The sequence below is a fragment of the Jaculus jaculus genome, chromosome 2 (genome assembly GCF_020740685.1).
Source record: "Jaculus jaculus isolate mJacJac1 chromosome 2, mJacJac1.mat.Y.cur, whole genome shotgun sequence".
In the NCBI taxonomy this organism is placed as follows: Eukaryota; Metazoa; Chordata; class Mammalia; order Rodentia; family Dipodidae; genus Jaculus; species Jaculus jaculus.
The window spans coordinates 53,433,425-53,456,840 of record NC_059103.1 but is presented as its reverse complement, the minus strand read 5'-3'; positions in this window follow the sequence as shown (position 1 = coordinate 53,456,840).

Here is a 23,416-nt window from a genome sequence, read left to right as displayed (position 1 = left end):
AGTGTAGGGGTCAGGGTAATGCTGGCTTCCTAGAATAAATGTGGAAGTGTCCCCTCCCTTTCTATGTTGTGGCACCCCTTGAGAAGAGTTGGCACTAGATCTTCCTTGACAGTTTGATAGAATTCTGCAACAAATCCATCTAGTCCAGAGCTTTCCTTTGTGGGGAGGTTTTTAATTATGGCTGCAATGCCATTGCTTGTGATGTGCACCAACCATCCTCTATGGTGGCTGCAGGCCCAAACTCAGGCCCTCATGATTGTACAGAGAGCACTTTATCCCCTGAGCACTGCTCTCCAGTTCCCAGGAAGGGGTTTTGCTTTTGCTTATTTTATTGCGTTGCTGAACCACATCCAGTTTTCTTTCTATAGAAAGAATGAGCCCTAGTCTTGAGGATGGGCTGGGAAGGGGCAAAGCAACCACCTGCCCATGATGTGAGCCCTCAGGTTGAGGGAGCCTCAATGAGGGGCTTTTCCAGCTGGGGTTCTCTTCACCCACCCCACTTCCCTCCTGGGCCACCAGACACTGCTGTCCTGCCCTCACCCAACCCCACCCCATTTTCTTTGTCTTCCCTTCCAGTCCATTCCCCGTCTTCTCAGAGTTGGATAAGAGCTGCAGGAAATGCTGTGAGGCAGCACTCCCAGGAACTCATTGCTGCCTGACAGCTGGCTGGCATCACTGCTGCTCCTGGACAACCCAAGACTTTGATTTATCATCCTGCAAGTTAATACTAGTAAATAAATGACACAAATGCCTTTCCTCCCCCTGCCGACTACCCAGCCTCATGATAATTAACTTGTTCTTTTCTCCTCCCTCTCTTACCAACCACAAAGCAATGACATCCTCTGATAAATGAGTTGGCAGCCACCAACCCTCTTGCTGACAGGTGTTTCACATAAAGGATGAGCTGTCTCATCTCATGAAAACTGGGAGGCAGATGACGAAAACTGGGAGCTCGTGGGTCAATTGCCCTGTGCAAAATGAGCTCACATTGCAAAGCCCAGGGATTTCATGTGGAAATTCATTATTGTGATCTCTTTGGGAAGTTGGAAGGATACTGGAGGTGGTGGGCTTGAGTTGTCAGCTAGCATCAGACATCTAGAAATCTCCACCCTATAGGCTGTGTCCTCACTTCTGCCTACTCCCTGGTACCAAGGCGGAATGTCAGTTGCTGCTTAATATCGTGTTGGCTTTGCTGCTTCCTGTGTGTGTGGTTTGCATGCCATTGCCATGTTTCTATGTCTGTAGGTGAGTGGGTACAAATGTATGTGTTCATGTGCATGTTAAAGCCAAAGGTTGACATCAGGTGTCTTCCTCAATCACTTTCCACTTTACCTTTTGTGACAGGGTCTGAACCTGGAACTCACCCATTCAGCTAGACTAGCTAGACAGCAAGCCCTAGGGATCTTCTTGCTTCCTCCTTCCCGGCACTGGGCTTCCAGTTACCATGCCCAGAATTTGTGTGGTGCTAGGATCCAAGCAAAGGTCCCCACACCTGTGCTCCAGGCACTCAGCCCACTGAGCCATGTCTGCAGCCTTGCTACTCTTCTTATAACAGGCACCTGCTACTCTGCCCCCGTGGGCGCTGCATTAAGATGACTAGGAATTCTTTGCCATTCCTTGCATTGAACTGAAGTCAGTCCTTCTCCAATATGAGTCGAGGATGGCTGTGACTTGCACTTGAAGGTAGTGAAGTGATTCTCTGTGACTCATCACTGGGCCATCAGACCATGCAACCTGGATTTCTGCAAACACAGCCTGTGTTGCAGTCAGGTTCACATTGCTGGCAGAAATCCCCCGACCAAGCACAGCTTATGAGAAGAAAGGTTTATTTTGGCTTATAGACTCAAGAGGAAGCTCCATGGTGGCAGGGGGAAATGATGGCATGAGCAGAGAGGGTGGACATCACCTCCTGGCCAACAACAGATGGACCATAGCATGCACCACCATACCTGGCAGAGTAAGACCAAGGATAGGTGCACCAGGGCCCCTAACCTCTGCAAACACACTCTAGATGCATGTGTCATCTTGGGCATCTGACTTTATGTGGGTACTGGGGAATCGAACTCTGCTCATTAGGCTTTACAGGCAAGCACCTTAACCACTGAGCCATCTCTCTAAGGCCCCAATTTTTTGTTGTTGTGTTTGAGGTAGGGTCTTACTCTAGCCCACGCTGTCCTGGAAATGATTATGTAGTCTCAGACTGGCTTTCAACTCCCAATGATCCTTCTACCTCAGCCTCCAGAGTGCTGAGATTAAAGAGTGTACCACCACACTCAGTGATCCTTTATAGTTTTATCCTTTCTACATAGGGTGAGATAAGCAGGCAAGATATTATGTGCTTTTGACAAATGAAATAGTAACTTGTTCAGAACCCCAAAGATCATGGCTGGGGTTTGAATGTACAGATCTGGAGGCCAGGAAGATGGCCCCATGGTTAAAGGCACTTCTTGAATATACAGGGCTTTCCAAAAATCACAGGTTGAAATCTAATACACAATGTGATAATATTAGGAAGTAGAGCCTCTGGGGAAGTTATTAAGCCATGAAGGTTTCCACCCTCACAAATGAATTGGTGCTCCTATTAAAGATACTGAAGTTGCTTTGTTAAATGTGTGTGGTATGTGTGCATGCACGTGTATAGCACCCATGTGCACATGCATGTAGAGGCCAGAGGTTAACATCAGGTGTCTTCTTCAATAGTACTCCACCTTACTTCTTTTTTGGTTTCTTGAGGTACAGTTTTGCTCTAGTCCAGGCTGACCTGGGATTCACTATGTAGTTTCAGGCTGGCTTTGAACTCATGGCAATCCTCCTAACTCTGCTCCTAGAGTGCTGGGATTATAGGCATGTGCTAGCATGCCCAGCTCACCTCACTTTTTTTTTTTTTTATTTATTTGAGAGCAACAGACACAGAGAGAAAGACAGATAGAGGAAGAGAGAGAGAATGGGCGCGCCAGGGCTTCCAGCCTCTGCAAACGAACTCCAGACGCGTGCGTCCCCTTGTGCATCTGGCTAACGTGGGACCTGGGGAACCGAGCCTCGAACCGGGGTCCTTAGGCTTCACAGGCAAGAACTTAACCGCTAAGCCATCTCTCCAGCCCTCACCTCACTTTTTGAGACAGTGTCTCTCACTGAACCTAAAGCTTACCAATTCAGCTACACTAGCTAGCCAGCAAATGCTAGGAATTTTGCTATCTCTGCCTTCTCAGTGGGGAATTACAGACATGTGCTGCCATGCTTGGCATTTTATGTGAGTGCTGGGGACCTGAACTCAGACTCTCTTGCTTTTGTGACAAGCATTTTACCAACTGAGCCACCTCCCCAGCTAGATGTGCCCTTTTGTCTTTCCATCTTTACTACTGCATGAGGACAGACATTATTCCTTCTTGCCTTTCAGCCCTGTGAAGACACCATCTTAGAAGCAGAGATCAGCCCTCACTGAATATTCTGATGCCTTCGTCTTAAGCTTTCTACCCTTTGGAAGGTGAAAAGTTAATGTCGCTTGTTTATAAATTACCCAGTCTACAGCATTTGGTTACAGCAGTTCAAACAGATCAAGACAATCACAAATACATACATACATACTACATACATAAATACACAAGTAAGTACATGCATATTTTTTCATTGCTTTTTGGAGATTTCTTACTATAGCCCATGTTGAATCTGTAGCAATGTGTGTGGAGAACTTAGAACTCCTGAGTTCTCTGGCTGTCGACAGCTCATTCACTAATGCATCTACAGAACAGGAATGAGAATATGCAGTAACAATGAAGACCACAGTAATTTTTGTAGACAGGGTTTCTCCTCCATGTTGTGAGGGCCTAGTCATCTCCTCTTTGCTGCCTATTCACAAGGGCCTGAGCTCCTTGGCGCTGTCCCGTGACCAGCCCCTAGTGACACTGAGCATCTGGTCTTCCCACTTCCTTCCTAAGAACTGACTTCTCCTCTGTTTGAGAGGGTCCTGTCTCACACATGTCACCATTGCAGTATTTGTCACTGGCGCCACAACTACAAGAAGCAGGTGTGCTCCAGGGGTTTGCAAAGGTTCCTTAGTGATATTTCCTACATAAAACATTTGGGAAGGATAATTGTTAACAGTGATATGTTGACATGCTTCCATTTTCCTAACTCTGAGCTGGAAAGTTCAGACTGCATACCCATACACAATGCCAAATAAGGATACAAGAAAATGAATACACACATTTAGTTTTGGTGAATTCTACGCTCCCTCACCTCTGTCCATCTCTCTGTCCCCCTGCCCTGGCTTCACCCTCACACCCCCAATGACTTCCATATCCCCTAAGATCTGCTACCTTCCCTACTCTGCTCCCTTTGTATCTACACCGTATCACTCCTGTGATAACACATACATATAAAAGTTCTAAGGGCTGGAGGGATGACTAAGTGGTTAAGGGGCTTGCCTACGAAGACGAAGGACCAAAGTCTGATTCCCCAGTTCCCACGTAAGCCAGATATACAAGGTGGTACATGTGTCTGGAGTTTGTTTGCAGTGGCTAAAGGCCCTGATGCAACCATTCTCTCTCTATCTGCCTATCTTTATAATAAATGAATAAGTAAATAAAATATTAAATATATTTAATTTTAAAAAGCTCTAAGCTAGGATCCGCTTTTGAAAGAAGGCATGTGGCATTTGTCTTTCTGTACCTGGACTATCTCACTCAATAAAATATCTTCTAGTTCCATCCATTTTCAAGTACATTTCATGGTTTCATTTATTTCTTTATGAGGGATAGAATATCATTGTATATATGTGTCACATTTTTACAAGTCTTACTGAAGACATCCCCAGCCCCATAAATGAGGAGTTCATTGTAGTATTGCAACAATTGAAGGGTCTGTATTTATCCCCCTCCCCTCCCCAGCTTCAAGCCCCCCTTCTTGTTTTAAAACCATATTTCCATCACTAATGGTTCCTTCTCAACTCACCACTTAGTGCATTGAAGTAACCATATTGGGCAGCAGTCTGTACAAGCAAATGAAAGAATGCTGAAACACTAAAATACAAAACTATTTTCAGCTTAATGCTACTCTATTTTACCCTTCACAAGAATTCTCTGGAATTTTGCTTTGACTGGGGATCAACGTTTGATCAGAAAAAGCTTCCCTTCTTGTGTTTGTAGCCAACAAATCTTATGTCTTAAACTCTCCGTCCCTTTTAAGCACCTGACTTTGGGTGTGATGCTGTGTGGCTTCCCAGCGCATGAGCAGCCGCAGCTAGTGGGCAGGAGCCAGGGCGTATTTCCAGGTTGGGACCCAGGCTTGTGCTTGGGTCACAGACTCCCTTTGGGACTTGCGTGGCTGTAACTCTGCTCACCACTGAGCGCAAACACATCCTGGACCCAGTGAAGTTTGCTTCTTCATTTTAACCCACTTCTTAACTTTTTTCTCTAGTCTCTTCTCCCCTTTTCCCGGGGGGGGGGGGGGGAGAGGGGATACCCTAAAGCTACTGCCTGTGCATCCGCTCTCTGAGCCCACCCCACCTGCGAGGTATTGCTAACCATCCTTTCCATGAATGAGAACAGTCTGGGACCCCGGTGCCAGCCCCTGCATCGCTATGACAGATTTGCCCCCTGGGGCAGCTATAAGGTGGTGAGTCCTATTTTGCAGAAGTACTTAGCATGAGAACTGGAAATTTCCAGGGGAATCTTGCTCCATGAGAGGAAATTTAATAACTCAGGAGAGGAAACTGAGGCACAAAGGGATTAAAGTCACTTCCCTTCACAAGAAAAGAAGCAGCATCTCTTGGATCTGCTGGTCTTGGGTCAGCTTACTCACTGGGCAGTGCCAGTATGGTCCTTTTTGCCAGCCCCTTATGTCCACCCACTGAAGGCCACCATAGCAGCCTCACTTACCAGTGTTCTCCTCTTAACTGATTTGGGGAGCTGCTTGTTACTCAGCCTAACCTGGTTCCCCACTAGCCTATGTTTCCCTATGAATTATATTTGAACTATAGCCGATAGATCTGGACATGCCACACATTGTGTTTTACCACTTGAGACAATAGGAATAAAAGCTTCATCTTGGAACAGTGACTAAATGTACAAGACAGCATCCCAGCCCCTGAGATGGAGCCAGGAAATAAGCCCCAGAGGTCCGTGGAGAGAGAGTGCTAGGTGGACGGCAGTTGGATGGGGCCTTCGTGTGACATGTGAGGGCCATCCTCCTGGGCACTGCCAGGAATGAATGGCAGTGGAGTTCAGAAAGGAATAATACATGTGCACATACTTCAAAGCTTGTGATCTTCAAGGTAAAAACAGCTGCTACTATGGGGTCACAAAGACATTCATCATTTGGGCCCTGGACCCTACCTTCCAGGAACTTACAGTCAGTCTGCGAGGTGGGTAAAGCACGGGAAGGTAGACTGAGAGAAACATGTTCATTAATGACATTATCGGTCAACATGGGGCTTCCTGTGGTAATTTCGTGCGGCTGACCCAGGAGGGGGTCTCACGGGACTTGAGAGAAGGCATTATCTGAGCACAAGCTCAGTGGTGGAAGGCAAATCTCTGCAGCCCCAAATGATAGGAGTGGGGGGGGGGTGTTTCACAGTTAGACAAAAGGGGAGGGGGACTTATGACAAGGAGCACTAGACACCCAGCAGGGCACAGGCCAGTGGGAGCTAAGTGCAGAGAGAGGACCTGGACAAGAGGAGAGGACCCTCCGGTGGGTGAGACGCACTTTGTCACATCTCTGTCCTGTCCAGACACCTCAGCACTTGGAGAGCGGAATGGAAGAAGGCTTGCCCAAAGCACAGAAAGAATCACCCCCCTCCACAGTGGCTCTCACGCCTTCTGTTGTTCCCTGCTTCAGATTGGCACTAGAGCAAGGAAAAACACGAGTTGAGCAGGAAAACAAGAAGCCGAAGGCAGGGGACTCCTCAAGACATTTTGTGCACACTCTGCAATAGGAAGTAGCATTTAGACAGTCTCTCTCCTGTCTCAAGCAGCACCCCACCTCATAGGGTCTTTGCAGACGATCTCCCTGTGGCCCCTATGGTTGGAGGATGCCTTCAGGTTGCTGGGACTCTCGTGCTGGTCCCACTAACTCTGTACAGTTTGTTGTTGTGTGACCAGTGTCACTGAGCTATACAATCAGCCCCCTGTATCCACACATTCCTCATCCACAGATTCAACCAACCAAAAATGGAAAATACCTTTAAGAAATAATGTCTGTACTGAGCAAGTACAGGCCTTTGCCTGTCATCAATTCATACGCAATACAGCACAACAGCCCCTTCTGTGGCATTTGCACTGTGCTGGATATTACCAATAGTCTAGAGATAATTTAAGAACACCAGCAGATGGTCCAGGTTACATATGCCCACACAACCCCATTTAATAGAGAAGGCTTGAGAATCCTTAGAGGGTCCTAGACCCAAGACTTCAAGGATACCGAGAGACCACTATTCAGATATTCAGATATAGTTCACATCTGATACAAGTAACCCATTTCTAGCATAAGACAGTTCAAAGGCCTTTAAATATATCCACAGATATTATCAGCCAATGATATTTAGAATATTTTCATCACCTTAAAAAGAAACCTGATATCTTTCAGCTGTTATCTAATACCTACCAGCTCCCATACTCCAGCTTTGGATAACCATTTGTTATCTGTCTCTATAAATTACCCTTCTGGATGTAGAGAGTGTGTATGAATTGAATCATACAGTACTTATGTTTGTGAGTGGCTGTTTTCACTTAATGTATTTTCATGGTTTATCTATGTTGTCATTATTTTTCATAGGTGGATAATAGTCCATTGCATGAAAATATAATAGTTTGTTTCTCTATTTATCCATTATCAATACATTATCAATCCCTTTGGCTTTAGGAACAATGCTGCTAAGAACATTCACACAAGTTTTTCTGTGGAGATAAGTTGTGGGTCTCTTGGGTCTGTATATTTAAGAGTAGAATTGCTGGATTATTATGTCATCTTATGTGTAGTACTTTTAGGAACTATCAGATTGTTTCCTAAAATGGTTTCAGTACTTTATGCTGTTACCAGTAACGTTTAGGGGCTCTAAATTATTCCACCTTCTCCTTCTTTTTCTTCTTCTTCTTTCTTCTTCTTCTTCTCCTCCTCTTCCTCCTCCTTCTTCTTCTCCTCCTCCTCCTCCTCCTTTTCCTTCTTCTTCTTTTTTTGTTTTTTTTTTAATTGTTTTTTTTTATTATTTATTTATTTGAGAGCGACAGACACAGAGAGAAAGACAGATAGAGGGAGAGAGAGAGAATGGGCGCGCCAGAGCTTCCAGCCACTGCAAACGAACTCCAGATGCGTGCGCCCCCTTGTGCATCTGGCTAACATGGGACCTGGGGAACCGAGCCTCGAACCAGGGTCCTTTGGCTTCACAGGCAAACGCTTAACCACTAAGCCATCTCTCCAGCCCCTTTTTTTGTTTTTATGAGGTAGAGTCTCACTCTAGCCCAGGCTGACCTGGAATTCACTATGTAGTCTCAGAGTGGCCTTGGATTCATGGTGATTCTCCTACCTCTGTCTCCCGAGTGCTGGGATTAAAGGTGTGCACCACCATGCCTGGCTACTATTCCACCTGCTTGATCTTGACTGTCAACTTGGATGATTGAGATGTCTACAATATTGATCATATGTGGGTCCCTGGGTCCTCCAGGGCTGGCCACATTTCCCCTGAAGGTGCCCAGGCAACCATAGTGAGCATGCAAAATACTTCACTTTTGGGAGGCAGTTTCTGTGAACAGCTCAGTTTATTGTCAGGGAAATGGGTTTATAAGCAGTTGAGGGTAGGAAGAGGGTCCTAAGGGGATTGGATGTATAAGGTTGCTTGCTGATGCCTAATTAGCATATGGGGCATACATTCCAGCACATAGACAATGGTAAAGGGAAGGTATATGGTACAGGGGGATGGGCTTTGCAAAGGTGCTGGCTGATACCACATCAAGACTTTCCTAGGAAAGTGGCCAAAGGCTACAGGGATATGTGCAAAGCCTAAGTCTTATCTGAATGTCCAGGAATCCTGTGCTTGGAGAGGGAGTGGCCTTACTTCCTGCCAATCTCGGATCTGAGATTTTGTTGGGGGGGTGGGGGTCCAGGCTCACTGAGACCCGTAAGAATGGGGGGGACGATCCTGGCTCACTGCAACCCCCAAGAATGGGGGGAGGAGCTCCTCTGCTGGTCTGCTCCCCAAGATATGACCGGAGGTTCAGGCTGTTGCGACCTTTCCCTAGCCTGGGGCCTTCTTGTCAGAGAGCTTAGGTTTGCTTTCACCCAGGGCCTTGCCTTCGTCCAACAATCATGCACTTCTGGGTGTGTCTGTGAGGACATTTCCAATGACAATTGACATGAAGGAAAGTAATGGGAGGAAGCACCTGCCCTAAGTGTAGAGAGTGCCATCCAGCAGGCCGAGGGGACAGATGGAATAAAAGGGCAGGAGGAAGCTCATTAGAGTAGGCATCCTCTCTCTCTCTGCTTCCTGTCAGCATGATGCGAGATGCTCTACCCTGCATGATGCACTGAAATATCTGAAAATATACACCCTCACTGTTCCTAAGTTGTTTTCCCAGACACTTGGTCACAGCACTGTAAAGCTGAGTAATACACTTGTCAACCCTTCTTATTGCCAGACTCTGACTCTAGTCATCCTGTGGTTATGAGTGATTTTGATCTGCATCGCTCAGATGGCTAATACAGTCAAATATCTTTTCATATGTTTTAGCCATTTATACATCTTCTTTAGAGAAATGTTTATTAGAATCTTTTGCTCATGTTTCAGTTGCATTATTTGAAACGTTATCATTGTGTTGTAAGTTTTCTTCACGTTGTCTCAGTACAATTTCCTTATTAGAAGTGTGCTTTGCAAATTCTTCCCTTGTTCTGCAGATGGTGGGTTGTCTTTGTCTCTCTGCTTTTCTCTCTCTCTCCATTTTTTCTTCCTTTAAAAAAAGTTTTATTAGCTGGCACATGCCTTTAATCCCAGAACTCGGGAGGCAGAATAGGAGGATCACTGTGAGTTTGAGGCCACCCTGAAACTACATAGTGAATTCCAGGTCAGCCTGAGCTAGAGTGAGACCCTACCTCGAAACACCAAAAAAAAAAAAAAAAGGTTTATTTATTTTTTTATTTACTTATTTGAGAGAAAGAGGCAGACAGACAGACAGAGAGAATGGGAGAATGGATGTACCAGGGCCTCCAACCACTGCAAACGGACTCCAGATGCATGTGCCACCTTGTGTGTCTGGTTTATGTGGGACCTGGAGAATTGAATCAAGGTCTTTGGGTTTGCAGGCAAACGCCTTAACTGCTAAACCATCTCTCCAGCTGTAGTTTTAGTTTCTTTGACATACAGCCTTGCAATGTAGCCCAGGCTAGAGACAAACTTATGATCCTCCTGCCTCAGCCTCCTGAGTACTGAGATTATAGGTTTGTGGCACCATACCCAGCTCCTTTTTCTTTTCTTTTTTTTTTAATTTTTTATTTATTTTATTTGAGAGCGACAGACACAGAGAGAAAGACAGATAGAGGGAGAGAGAGAATGGGCGCGCCAGGGCTTCCAGCCTCTGCAAACGAACTCCAGATGCGTGCACCCCCTTGTGCATCTGACTGACATGGGACCTGGGGAACCGAGCCTCGAACCGGGGTCCTTAGGGTTCACAGGCAAGTGCTTAACCGCTAAGCCATCTCTCCAGCCCCATCCTTTTTATTTTCTACATGGAGTCCTTTAGAGCAGGTCAGTTGATTACTTTGATGGTTTCTCACATTCATTCTTTTATTGCAATCTGTGGTAGTTTGAATAGATGGCCTCCAATATATTCAGTGTTTTATTAGTTTGTAGTTTGCATCTGCAGCCACCTGGCTGGAGGCAGTGTCTCTGGGAGGATTTTAAGGTGTAGTGGTGGGTTTGAGATTTCAATCTAAAGACATGCGAAGTTTGCCTAGCTGGAGTTCCTGAAATGTGCTGTGCTGTTGGCTTTTGGCTTGTGCTTCTCTCTCTGCTTGGTCCTATGAAGGCAGGCCAGCTTATTCTGCCATTATGGAACTTCCCCTGGATCTGTAAAGCTTCAATAAATCCCTTCCTCCACAACTGTGCCTGGTCTGGAAGTTCATCCCAGCAAACATTAAGTTGTCTGCTACACTATCATTTTGGGTGCTATATCTACATATGTTATATGTGTGAATAAATATGCTGTATCCCTCTGGTAAATCCAAGGAGATGTTTCTGTTTTCTTCTGGCAGTTTTAATTTTGTCTGTGCACTTGGTTTTTAATTCATTTCAAGTTGACTTTACTATATGGTATGATGTGAAAGTCCAACTTTATGCTGTTGCAAGGGAATCCAACTGTTCCAACAGTTTGCTGAAAAGACTATTCTACTCCCCATTTGGTGATCTTGACACCCTTTTCAAAAAATCTGTTCCCCATATATATATATATATGGGCTTATTTCTGAAATTTCTATCCTTTCTCATTGATCTACATGACTACCCTTGTATCAGAGCCACAACATTATTATATTTTTGTGTGTTCATATGTATGTATACATGTTGGTTGCACGTGTGTGTTTGTGTATGTGTGTGCAAGGGTGTCTGTACCTGTGTGTACACATGAATATGGAGGCCAAAGGTCAAATTGAGAATCTTCAATGGCTTCCCCACCTTGTTCTTTGAAACAAGGTCTTTCCTGAAACAGGAGCTCAAAAATTTGGCTAGATTGGCTAAACAATGGGCAGAGATTACCTATCTCTGCCTTCCCAGTGCAGACATTATAGGTGCATCCGACTATGCCTGCCACTTTATGTAGTGCTAGGGATCCGAACTCAAGTTCTCATGCTTGTGTGCCAAGCACTGTTCCCACCATGCCATTTTCCCACCCCAATTCCCATTGTTTTGTAGTGAGATTTGAATCAGGAAGTGAGAGCCTGCCTGTTGCAGTCAGGTTCTCATTGCTGGCAGAACTCACCTGACCAAGAGCAGCTTGTGGGAAAAAGATGTTTATTTTGGCTCACAGGCTTGAGGGGGAAGCTTCACGATGGCAGGGAAAACAATGGCATGAGCAGAGGGTGGACATCATGCTCTGGCCAACATAAGGTGTACCGTAGCAACAGGAGAGTGTGCCAAGCACTGGCAAGGGGAAACTGGCTATAACATCCATAAACCTGCCCCCCACACACACTCCCTCCAGGAGGCATTAATTCCTAAATCTCCATCAGCTGGGAACCTAGCATTCAGAACACCTACGTTTATGGGAGACACCTGAATCAAGCACTACATTTTGCCCCTGACCCCCATAAACTGATATCCATACATGATGTAAAATACAATGCATTCAGTCTGACTTTAAAAGTCCCCATAGTTTTAATCAATTCTAATGATATTAATACATCCCTATAGCCCAAGATCTTTTAACTGAGCCATAATACCAAAAAATAACCTCAAAAAACCATAATGGCACATAATAAACATTCACACTGCAAAATGGCATCATGCATAACAAAGAAATATTCAACCAACACAAGATTTAATGTATATATTTTTGCATCTTGGATTAAGTTAATGCTTGGATTTTCTAGCTAGCTGGGTATTCTTAGCTGTATCAATTGATTTGATGTTATATATTTTCAGGGTAGGACCTTAAGGTGTTAGGTGTGGCTCTTAAGACTCTCAGAGTACCTACAAAGGTGCTCCTAGGGGTTAAGTTTCCCTGCTATGGGAGTATTCAAGTAGGCTGAGAGGAATAAAATACAGGTAGATTCTAAAAGTTAATTAAACACTGTACCCATTCAATCAAAAACAGCCCCAAGTATGTATGCCAGAGTAGTTATTATAACAACCAGATCCTCTATCAACAAAGAGGTTAAGATTTCTGGTCTGTTGAGGGATCCAAGTCAGCTTGTGACCAAGTGAGACCCTTCCCTGGTACAATCCCAGTTACCTTGGATGATTTTGGTCTCAGTCAAGTTGCTACCTGGTCGTCGGGCTGCTGTTCTGATTTCTGGAGCTGGGCACTTGCTTTTCCTGCGGGGCAAACTGAGCCTGAAAACTGTGGCCCTGCAGATCAGCACCCCTGCTGCTGCTAAAGCTGCCTCTGCTGGGTCTGTCAGCAGCTGAAGCTGCTGCTGCTGGGCCCACCACTGCTACTGCCTCTGCTGCTGCTGCTGCTGCTGCTGCTGTAGCTGCCACTTCTGGAGCCACTGCTGCTGCTGAAGCTGCTGCTGCTGGGTCCACTGCCGCTGCTGCCACTGAAGCTGCTGCTGCTGGGTCTGCCGCTGCTGCCGCTCCTGGGTCTGCAGCTGCTGGGGCCGCTATTACCAGTGCCAGAGCCGCTGATGTTGCTGCTGGACTCTGCTCCTGCTTGGGTCCCATTGTTGGCTCAAGTTGGCATGGCTGGGTCCCGGACCGCTGCTCTGTTCACTGAAGCTGGGCACAGGCAGTGGGGGAGGGGAGGGAGCCGCAGCTGCTCTGGTTCTCTCACTGCTCCACGTGTTCTTCTACCTGGCGGTCTGCTCCTCCGTTGCTCACTGCCGCTCTCCCCTCACGTTTCCTGAGTTGCGGAGAGCGCAGTGTGAGGGGAAGCTCCCCATACCTGGCTTTTCCTGCGGCTGGAGCCAAGTCTGGCGGCTTTCTGGTGCTCTGCCGCAGCAGTTGGCGGAGCTGCCGGGGCCGCTTTTGCCGGCCTGTGCGGGCTCTGGATGCTCTGGATCTCTTCTACTTCTCCGCTACTGCTTCAATTTCCTATACACCTCACTTTTTAGTAAAAGTGTGTATTTTGCTGAGGTTTTTTTTGGTCTTTTTTTCCCCCCAGGCTGCTTTGGTGTGGTACCTACGCTGCCATCTTAACTGGAAGTCCCCAATGCAAGATTTAAAACAACCAGGGAAAACATCAAACGTTGTAGCTTCAAGTCCAACAACTCTAGTCAGTAACAAATCTCCAAGTCCACTAATTCTAACAAGAAGTCTCTGGAATTCCAACTCCAACCCTCCAGGTAGGCTACTCACAGTCCTGGAAAACTTCACTGGGGCCCGCAGCATTCCTTAGCAGCCATCTCTTAGTCCTGGCATCTCACTGGGTCTCCACTGCAATCTGCAGTTCATCCTCATGGCCCCATTGGGTCTCTATGCAGGCAACCAATAAACCTGCTTCACACTGCCCATGGCCATTTCCAAAACACAAGATTGTGTTGCAAACTCAATGACCCTCTCTTTCCTGCATTTCTTATACTCCACAATACCAGGTAGGGTGCCAATTTGTTAATCCAGGGGGGAATAAAACAGACTTTAAAGAACAGGACACTCCTTGAGCACTCAGGCCCCGCCAAAAGAGTCTACATTCTTCCTGTTGCCCCATTGAGAGTCAGCTGGCCCAATCTCAAAGGTTGTAATCTCTTCATTGCAGCTGAACGGGCAATAGTTCACCCAAAGATATTTCTTCCTGTGCCACATTCCTCTGCTCACACCAGTTCATTTCTTTTTTTGTTTTGTTTTTGGTTTTTCGAGATAGGGTCTCACTCTGGCCCAGATTGACCTGAAGTTCACTATGTAGTTTCAGGGTGGCTTCGAACTCACGGCAGTCCTCCTACCTCTGCCTCCCGAGTGCTGGGATTAAAGGCATGCGCCACCACGCCCGGCTTGCATACCAGTTCATTTCTATGCAAAGCAACCCTGCACAACTCAGGACACAGACATAACTGCAAGTTTTTCACACAAACTGCTAGCCCAGTCCAAGCACAGTTCATTCTCACCCTCATAAGCCAAACCTCACGGCCTATAGTTCTTACTGCATTCAGGTTTTTCAACTCTGACCAGAATAGTCCATCAGGCTGTACTTACAGCACTGCAAGGCGTCTCTTAGGCCAAGGTGTCAAATCCTTCCACATTCCTCTTGAAAATCAGCTCCAAAAGGTCAAAGCCACAGTCAGGTGTCTAGCAGCAACCCCACTCCTCGGTACCTCTTTACTGTTGCAGACCGGTTTGCATTGCTGGTAGAAATCACCTGACCACAAGCAGATTGTGGGAAAAAGAGGTTTATTTTGGCTTACAGGCTCAAGGTGGGAAGATTCACAATGGCATGAGCAGAGGGTGGACATCATCCCCTGGCTAACATAAGGTATACCATAACAACAGGAGAATGTGCCAAACACTGGCATGGGGCAACTGGCTGTAACACCCATATGCCTGCCCCCAACAATACACTCCCTCCAGGAGGCATTAATTCCCAAATCTCCATCGGCTGGGTACTAGCATTCAGAACACCTAAGTTTATGGGGGACACCTGAATCAAACTACCACACTGCCTATTCAGTGGCTCTTTCTTCAGATTGCTCTGGTATCCAGCACCCTTGACACTTCTCTGTGAATCATAGAATCAGCTGTTCAGTAGCAATTCTGATAGGGCTGGAATGAATCCATCAACTAACTTATGGAGTACTTTCATCTTGTTAAAAATTTATTTGTGAGGAGAGAGAGAGAGAATGGGCATGCCATGGCCTCATGCCAATGCAAATGAACTCCAGATGCATATGTCACTTTGGGCATCTGGCTTTACATGAGTACTTGGGATTCAAATGTGGGCCATCAACCTTTCCAAGCAAGGGCCTTAACCTAAGTCAAAACTCCAGCCCAGGAGTACCACCATCTTAACACCTCTATATCTTTGGCTCCATAACCTATGTTCTCCTGTTGAAATCATCTTTAATCTCATTGAAATGTTTTATAATTTTCAGAGGATGTTATGCATTTAGTTAATTAATCCAAGGTATTTTTATGATATTATAAATAGTTGTTTTCTTAGCTTAATTTAAAATAAATAGAAATGCAATGCACTAGTATATATTGATTTTATATCCTTTAACTAATTTTTTTGGTTTACTTTTTCCAGTTAAACTTTCCAAGTGGATCCCTTAGGATTTTCTATATGTGACTGTGTAGGGCTGCTGAGATATCTCAGTGGTTAAAGGCATTTGTTTGCAAAGTCTGCTGGTCTGGGTTCAATTCTTTAGCACCCACATAAATCCAGACACAGAAAATGGCACATGCTTTTTTTAAAAAATTATTTGAGAGAAAGAGAGAGAAAATTGGTGTGACAGGGCCTTCAGCCACTGGAAATGAACTCCAGATGTCTACACCACCACCCCCACCCCATGCACATGTACAACAATATGTATTTGCACCACGGTGCATCTGGCTTATGTGAGACCTGGAGATTGGAACATGAGTTCTTAGGTTTCATAGACAAGTTCCTTAACCTCTAAGCCATGTCTTTAACCCACATGCATTTTTTGTTTGTTTGTTTGCAGTGGCCAGAGGTTTCAAAACACACACATACATACACACACACACACACACACACACACACACACACACACAAAATATTTTTAACAAACAAAAAATAGATTATGTCACCTACAGATAAAGAGTGTTTTATTTCTTTATTTCCAGCCTTTATACCTTTCATTACTTCCTGTTGCCTTATTGTCCTGGCCTGAATGTTGAATAAAGAGGCTGGAGAGATGGCTCAGTCAGTAAAGTGATTGATTGTCTTGTGAGCATGAGGACGTGAGTTTCATCCCCAGAACCCACATAAAAACTGCTGGATTGTGGCATAGACTTGTAATCCCAGGGGAAGTGGAGACAGGTGGATCCCTGGGGCTCCCTGGCCAGCCACACTAGCCTACTGGGTGAGTTCCAGGCCAGTGAGAGACTCTGTCTCAATAAAGGTGGATACCACCTGAAGAATGACAGCCAGAGCTGTCCTCTGGCCTCCACATGCACACACATGCACACACACACACACACACACACACACACACACAATGTTGACTAAGTAGAGCAGGCCTTCTCATCTTGCCACTGATCTCAGAGGGAAGTATCTGGTTACTTCCCTTCCCAGGTGCATTGAGGTGTGGGCTCTTCATAGATGGCCTCCATCCATTTAAGAAGGGATGCTTACTCCTTGCTTCCTGAAACTTTGTATCATGAGCAATTGTTGGACTTTGTCATGTATGTGCCCCACCTCTAGTAGATGATTACTTTTGTTCCACTGGTGTATCTTACACTAACTGATCTTCAGATGCTAAATCAGCTTCACACCCTGGGGATGAACACGGTCTATAACTTCTTTTGTGTTTCTGGATTTGGTTTGCTAATATTTTGTTGAGGACTTTTGTTTCCATGTTTATAAAAGATGAAGATCTCTAATTTTCCTTTCTAGTGAGGTCTTTGTCAGATTTCCATAGCTAAGTAATATTGGCCTCATGAATGCTTGGGAGATGTTAGCTCCTCCCATCTGTTTGGAAAGATTTGTGAAAAATTATACTTTATTCTTCTTTAAATGGTTGTTGGCATTTAGTGGTGATGCCTCCTGCCAAAACTTTTACTTTGTGAGCAATTTTGTTGTTATTATTCAATTTCTTCATTGTTACAGGTTTGTTTGGATTGACTTCTTTTTTTTGAGGTAAGTTCAACAGACTGGCCTTTTATTATTAATTTTAATTTTAATTAATTTATTTATTTGACAAGAAAGAGGGAGGAAGGGAGAGAGAAAGAGAGAATGGGCATGCCAGGGCCTCCAGCCACTGTAAACGAACTCCAGACATATGCAGCCCCTTGTGCATCTGGATAATGTGAGTCCTGGGGAATGGAACCTGGGTCCTTCGGCTTTGCAGGCAAATGTCTTAACTGCTAAGCCATCCCTACAGCCTCCCCCTTTTTATTGTGAGAGAGTAAGAGTGAGCACAAGAGTGAGAGAAGATTGGCATGTCAGGACCTCTAGCCACTGCACTTGAACTCCAGACATGTGCGCCACCTTGTGCACATATGCAACCTTGAATGCTTGTGTCACTTTGTGCATCTGGCTTATTTAGGACCTGGAAAGTAGAACATGGGTCCTTGGGCTTCACAGGCAAGTGCCTTAACCACTAAGCAATCTCTCCAGCCCTGGATTGACTTTTTAAAACCAGTGTTTTTCAAAGAATTTGCCCATTTTATTGGTTATTTTGCTTTTTGGCGTACAATTATTTGTGAAATTCCTTTTGGGGGGGGGAGTGGTATGGTCTTGCTCTAGCCTGGGCTGACCTGGAATTCACTATGTAGTCTGAGGGTGGCCTCAAACTCATGATCCTCCTACCTCTGCCTCCCAAGTGCTGGGATTAGAGGTGTGCATCACCATGCCTGGCTATTAGATTCTTTATAACAGTTTTTAAAACTATAAATTAAAGGGTTATGTACTCTATTTTATTTCCTGTTTTAATAATTGGAAGTTTCTTTTTCTCGTTTTTTAAAAAAATATATTTTTTATATTTTTTTATTTTACAGAGAAAGAGGGAGAGAGAGGGAGAGAATGGGCATGCCAGGGCCTCCAGCCATTGCAAACAGACTCCAGACTTCTGAGCCCCCTTGAGCATCTGGCTCACGTGGGTCCTGGGGAACCAAACCTGGGTCCTTTGGCTTTGCAGGCAAACACCTTAACTGCTAAGCTATCCCTCCAGCCCCTCTTTTGGTTTTTGAAGTAGGGTCTCACTCTAGCCCAGGCTGACCTGGAATTCACTATGTAGTCTTAGGGTGGCCTTGAACTCATGGTAATCCTCCTACTCTGCCTCCCAAGAGCTGGAATTAAAGGCATGTACCATCATGCCTGGCTAAGTTTTTCTTTTTATCTTGGTCAGTCTTTCTAATTTCTTTACTACGCTTCATTAATTTCTGCTCTAAATTTAATTATTTTTTCTAATTGTTCTTTCTCTAGTGCCATGAGGTAGAAAATTGGATTACTGATTTTAGGTCTTGGTGGGGTTTTTCCCTTTTGTTTTTGTGTTTTGAAATGGGCTCTCACTCTGTAGTTCATGCTGGCCTTGAACTTGAAATCTTCCTGCCTTAGCCTTTCAATTGTGGGGGTGACAAGTGTCACCACCACAGGAAACTCTTCTTATGTAACACAGGCACGGACAGCTACACTTGCTCCGAGCACAGCTTTATCTGCATCACATACGGTGTGGTTCTGTCTTCATTCTCGTTCACCTTGGACTGTCTGCATTTCATTTTTGCCAGTTTGGTTTGGTTTTGTGATGCTTGACACCAAAGTCAAGGCCAGGCACATGGTAAGCACCTTCTGCCCCTGCACTTTACACCACCAGCCCTGATTTCTCTGTTGACTTCTCCCGCTTATTACTTAGGTGTGTTTGCCTAGTTTTCACAATGTTATGAGTTTCCTAAGTTCTTTCCTGATACTGGTGTATTCATCCATTGAGTTGTGTATCAAAGACTATAAGTAACTTCTATCTTCTGACCTTGAAATTTGTTTTATAGTTAGTATACAACCTTTCATAGAGAATGCACACATGAAAAGTCATGATGTAATTGAGCCTTTTTAGCATGTGTACATGTACATGTATATTCCATGTGCCTGCTGTTTGTGTGTGTGGGGGGGGTGCATGTAAATGTGCAGGTGCATTGTATATGGAGGCCAGGTCAAAATTGGATGTCACCCTCAATCACTCTCCATCTTATTGTTTTGAGATAAAGTCTCTCCCTAAACTTACAGCTCAACAATTCAGTTTGACTAGCCAGCCAGCAAACCCTAGCAATCCTCCTGTCTCCACCTCCCCAGAGTTGGGATTATAGTTGCACACAGATCTTAACCCAGGTCCTCACACTTCATGGCAAGTGCTTTACTGATTGAGCCATCTCCCCAACCCTCCAGATAGAATTCAATTTATTTGTGCCAACTTTCTTTTTCTTTTTATATACTTCATGTCTATCTTTGTTACTCTGTCCTGCTTTTACCATTCTTTTATATTAAGCATTTTCTAATGTAGTATTTTCAGTTCTTTTCCCTTTTTTCACTATAATCTTAGTTTTTTTTAATTATTTATTTATTTATTTGAGAGTGACAGACACAGAGAGAAAGACAGATAGAGGGAGAGAGAGAGAATGGGCGCGCCAGGGCTTCCAGCCTCTGCAAACGAACTCCAGACGCATGCGCCCCCTTGTGCATCTGGCTAACGTGGGACCTGGGGAACCGAGCCTCGAACCGGGGTCCTTAGGCTTCACAGGCAAGCGCTTAAGCGCTAAGCCATCTCTCCAGCCCTACTCTTAGTTTTTAGTGCTTGCTCTAGGGTTTACTAGACACATCTTATCAGCACTGGCTTATAACTTGTCTTCTTGTGCTGTATGACAGTGATATATGGAAACATTATTCCTCTCTATATATGACATGTGTCCTCTTTGTTACACTAATGTTGTCTTTTGTACATAATAAATGTATTAATGTAATATATCAAGTAATATATTGTTAATACCTTACCAGGTATCTTTATTTTATCTTTATTCCAATAAAGGTGTGCCTTCTCCTCTTCCTTTGTGCTGCATTGCCAAACTCATTGCATGCATCCTACAAACCTATGTGTTCAAGATACCAAAATACATTGCATCCATATTATTTTATAAAATGTGTGAAATCAGGTAAGGAAAGAAAGAGAAAAGTATTCATTTAAGTTGTCTTACATAATTACTTATGCTATTTATTGTATGCTAAGTACTTTTGGAGGTCACTTGCTCTTAGTTTGAAGAATTCCCTTTACTATTTCTTTTAAGGAAGGTTTGCTACTAAAAAATTCTCTCAGACTTCATTTATCTGGGAGTCTTTATTTCATTTTCATTTTTTAAAAACACCTTTGATAACAGAGTTTTGAGTATTTTTGATCGTGAGTATTTTAAATATGTCATACCACTGCCCTCTAGCTTTCATTGGTTTGTCAACACAGTTAACTGTCAATCTTAGTGGGATTTCCTCAGAAGTAATGAGCCATTTTTCGCTTGTTGCTTTAATTTTCATCATTCTTTACTATGACATGTGTATTTGGGGATTTCTTTGCATTTATCCTCCTTGGAACTTAAAAATTTTTTTTTTAATTTTTTGGTTCATTTTTTATTTATTTATTTGAGAGCGACAGACATAGAGAGAAAGACACATAGAGGGAGAGAGAGAGAATGGGCGCGCCAGGGCTTCCAGCCACTGCAAACGAACTCCAGATGCGTGCGCCCCCTTGTGCATCTGGCTAACGTGGGACCTGGGGAACCGAGCCTCGAACCGGGGTCCTTAGGCTTCACAGGCAAGCGCTTAACCGCTAAGCCATCTCTCCAGCCCTAAAAATGTTTTTAATTTATTTTATTTACATGTGCATGTTTGTGTGGAGGAGGGGTGCTCCAGGGTATCTTGCCACTGAAAACAGACATGAGACTCTTGTGCCACATTTTGTGCTGAGCTTGCATAGCTAGCTTGGGAATTGTACCCAGGCCAGCAGACTTTGCAAATAAGTGCTTTTAACTGCTGAGCCATTTCCCCAGCCCCACTACTTAGAGTTTGCTGGGTTTCCTAGATATATAGGTTATTGTATTTCAAAAAAAAATTGGAACTACTATGAAAAACTCTGCCTACTGACTTGCTAACCTAGATAAAATGAACCTGCTGTGGAAAGAAAAAACCTGCCACTTAGCAAACAAAATGAGCAGGCAATCTGATTAGAGCTATTTTTGTCTGTTAAACAAAAAGAATCAATAATACATAACTTACAACAGAAAGCACCAGGTCCAGATGGGTTCACTGGAGAACTATATAGACACTTAGGAAGAAACCAGAGCAACTTGCAGAACAGATTTTCAGAAATGGTTCCTCATTCTGTGAGCATTACTCTAATACTAAAATCAATGACGTTGCATGAAAAGAGAGATGCAGACTTTCTCTCAAGAAATTTGGAGAATTTTCAGTCTTTATTTCTTCAAATGTCCTCTCTGTTCCCTTTTCTTCCTTCCTTGTGGTACTCCTTTTATATATGCCTTGGTGGTGCCCCATCCCATTTCTCTGAGGTGCCTTTTCTCTGTTTTTCAGCTTACATATCTACTGATCTAACTTCAAGTTTACTTGTCTTTTCTCTGCCAGCTCAAATATTTTGTTGGGTTCCTTCAGTGAGTATTTATTTCAGTTAGCATGCTTTTTCAATTCCAGACCATTTAGGTATTTTTTAAAAACATAACTTTGATCTCTTGTCTGTGCAACACAGTCACAATGCCTTCCTTTACTACTTTAACTACATTTTCTCTTAGCATATGTGATATTTTGAATGGCTAGTCCATTCGATATATTCAGTATTTTATTACAGTTTGTAATTTAGATCTGCAGCCAACTGACTCAGGAGGTAGATCTTAGAATCCAGCCCTGAGGTGTGGTGGTGGATTTGAGATTCCAATCTAAAGATAGGCAAAGTACCTAGCTTCTCCTGGAGTTCCTGAAGTGTGCTGTGTGGCTTTTGGCTTTTGGCTTGTGGCTTCTCTATCTCTGCTTGGACCAGCGAAACAGGTCCAGCTCCTTCTGCCAGTATGGAATTTCTCCTGGATCTGTAAGCCTCAATAAATATCCCTTCTTCCATAACTGCGTCTGGTCTGGAAGTTCATCTCAGCACACCTGAAGCTGTCTACTACAACATACTTATAATGGATCTTAGAGCCCTTTTCTAATAAGTCTAATATCTTGTCATTCTAAAGGCATTTTTACTGTTTTTTTTTTTAATCAGATATATGGATTATACTTTCCTATTTGTTTGCTTGCCTTGTGTTGAGATCAGGCTGTGTCCTGTTTTAAGTCACTGCATATATTTCATAAAACAGTGGCTTTTCAGCCTGCCCTAAGGGACTCCGTTTTTCCCTTGCTCTTATCATTTTTTATTATTTAATTTAATTCTTTTTTTTTTTTTTGGTTTTTCTAGCCCAGGCTGACCTGGAATTCACTCTATACTTTCAGGGTGGCCTTGAACGCACAGTAATCCTCCTACCTCTGCCTCCCAAATGCTAGTAGGTGTGTGCCACCACACCCAGCTAATTTAATTTTGTTATTGACAACTTCCATAATTGTAAACAATATCCCATGGTAATTCCCTCCCCCCACCACTTTCCCTTTGAAACTCCACTCTCTATCATATTCCCCCCCCCTCTCAATCAGTCTCTCTTTTATTTTGATGTCATCATCTTTTACTCGTATTAAGATGGTCTTGTGTAGGTAGTGCCAGGCACTGGGAAGTCATGGATATCCAGGCCATTTTGTGTCTGGAGGAGCATGTTGTAAGCAATCCTATCCTTCCTTTGGCTCTTACATCTTTTCTGCCACCTCTTCTGCAATGGACCCTGAGCCTTGGAAGATGTGATAGAGATGTTTCAGTCCTGAGCACTCCTCTGTCACTTCTTCGCAGCACCATGGTGCCTTCTGAGTCATCCCAAGGTCATTGCCATCTGAAAAGAGAAGCTTCTCCAACCGAAGGTGACAGCAGCATTAATATATAAGTATGAACATTAAGAGAAATGCTTTTCACTCCATTTTCAAGCTGGAAGATGACTTTGAACCTTGGTATACATGTAAATGACATTTATTGACTAATA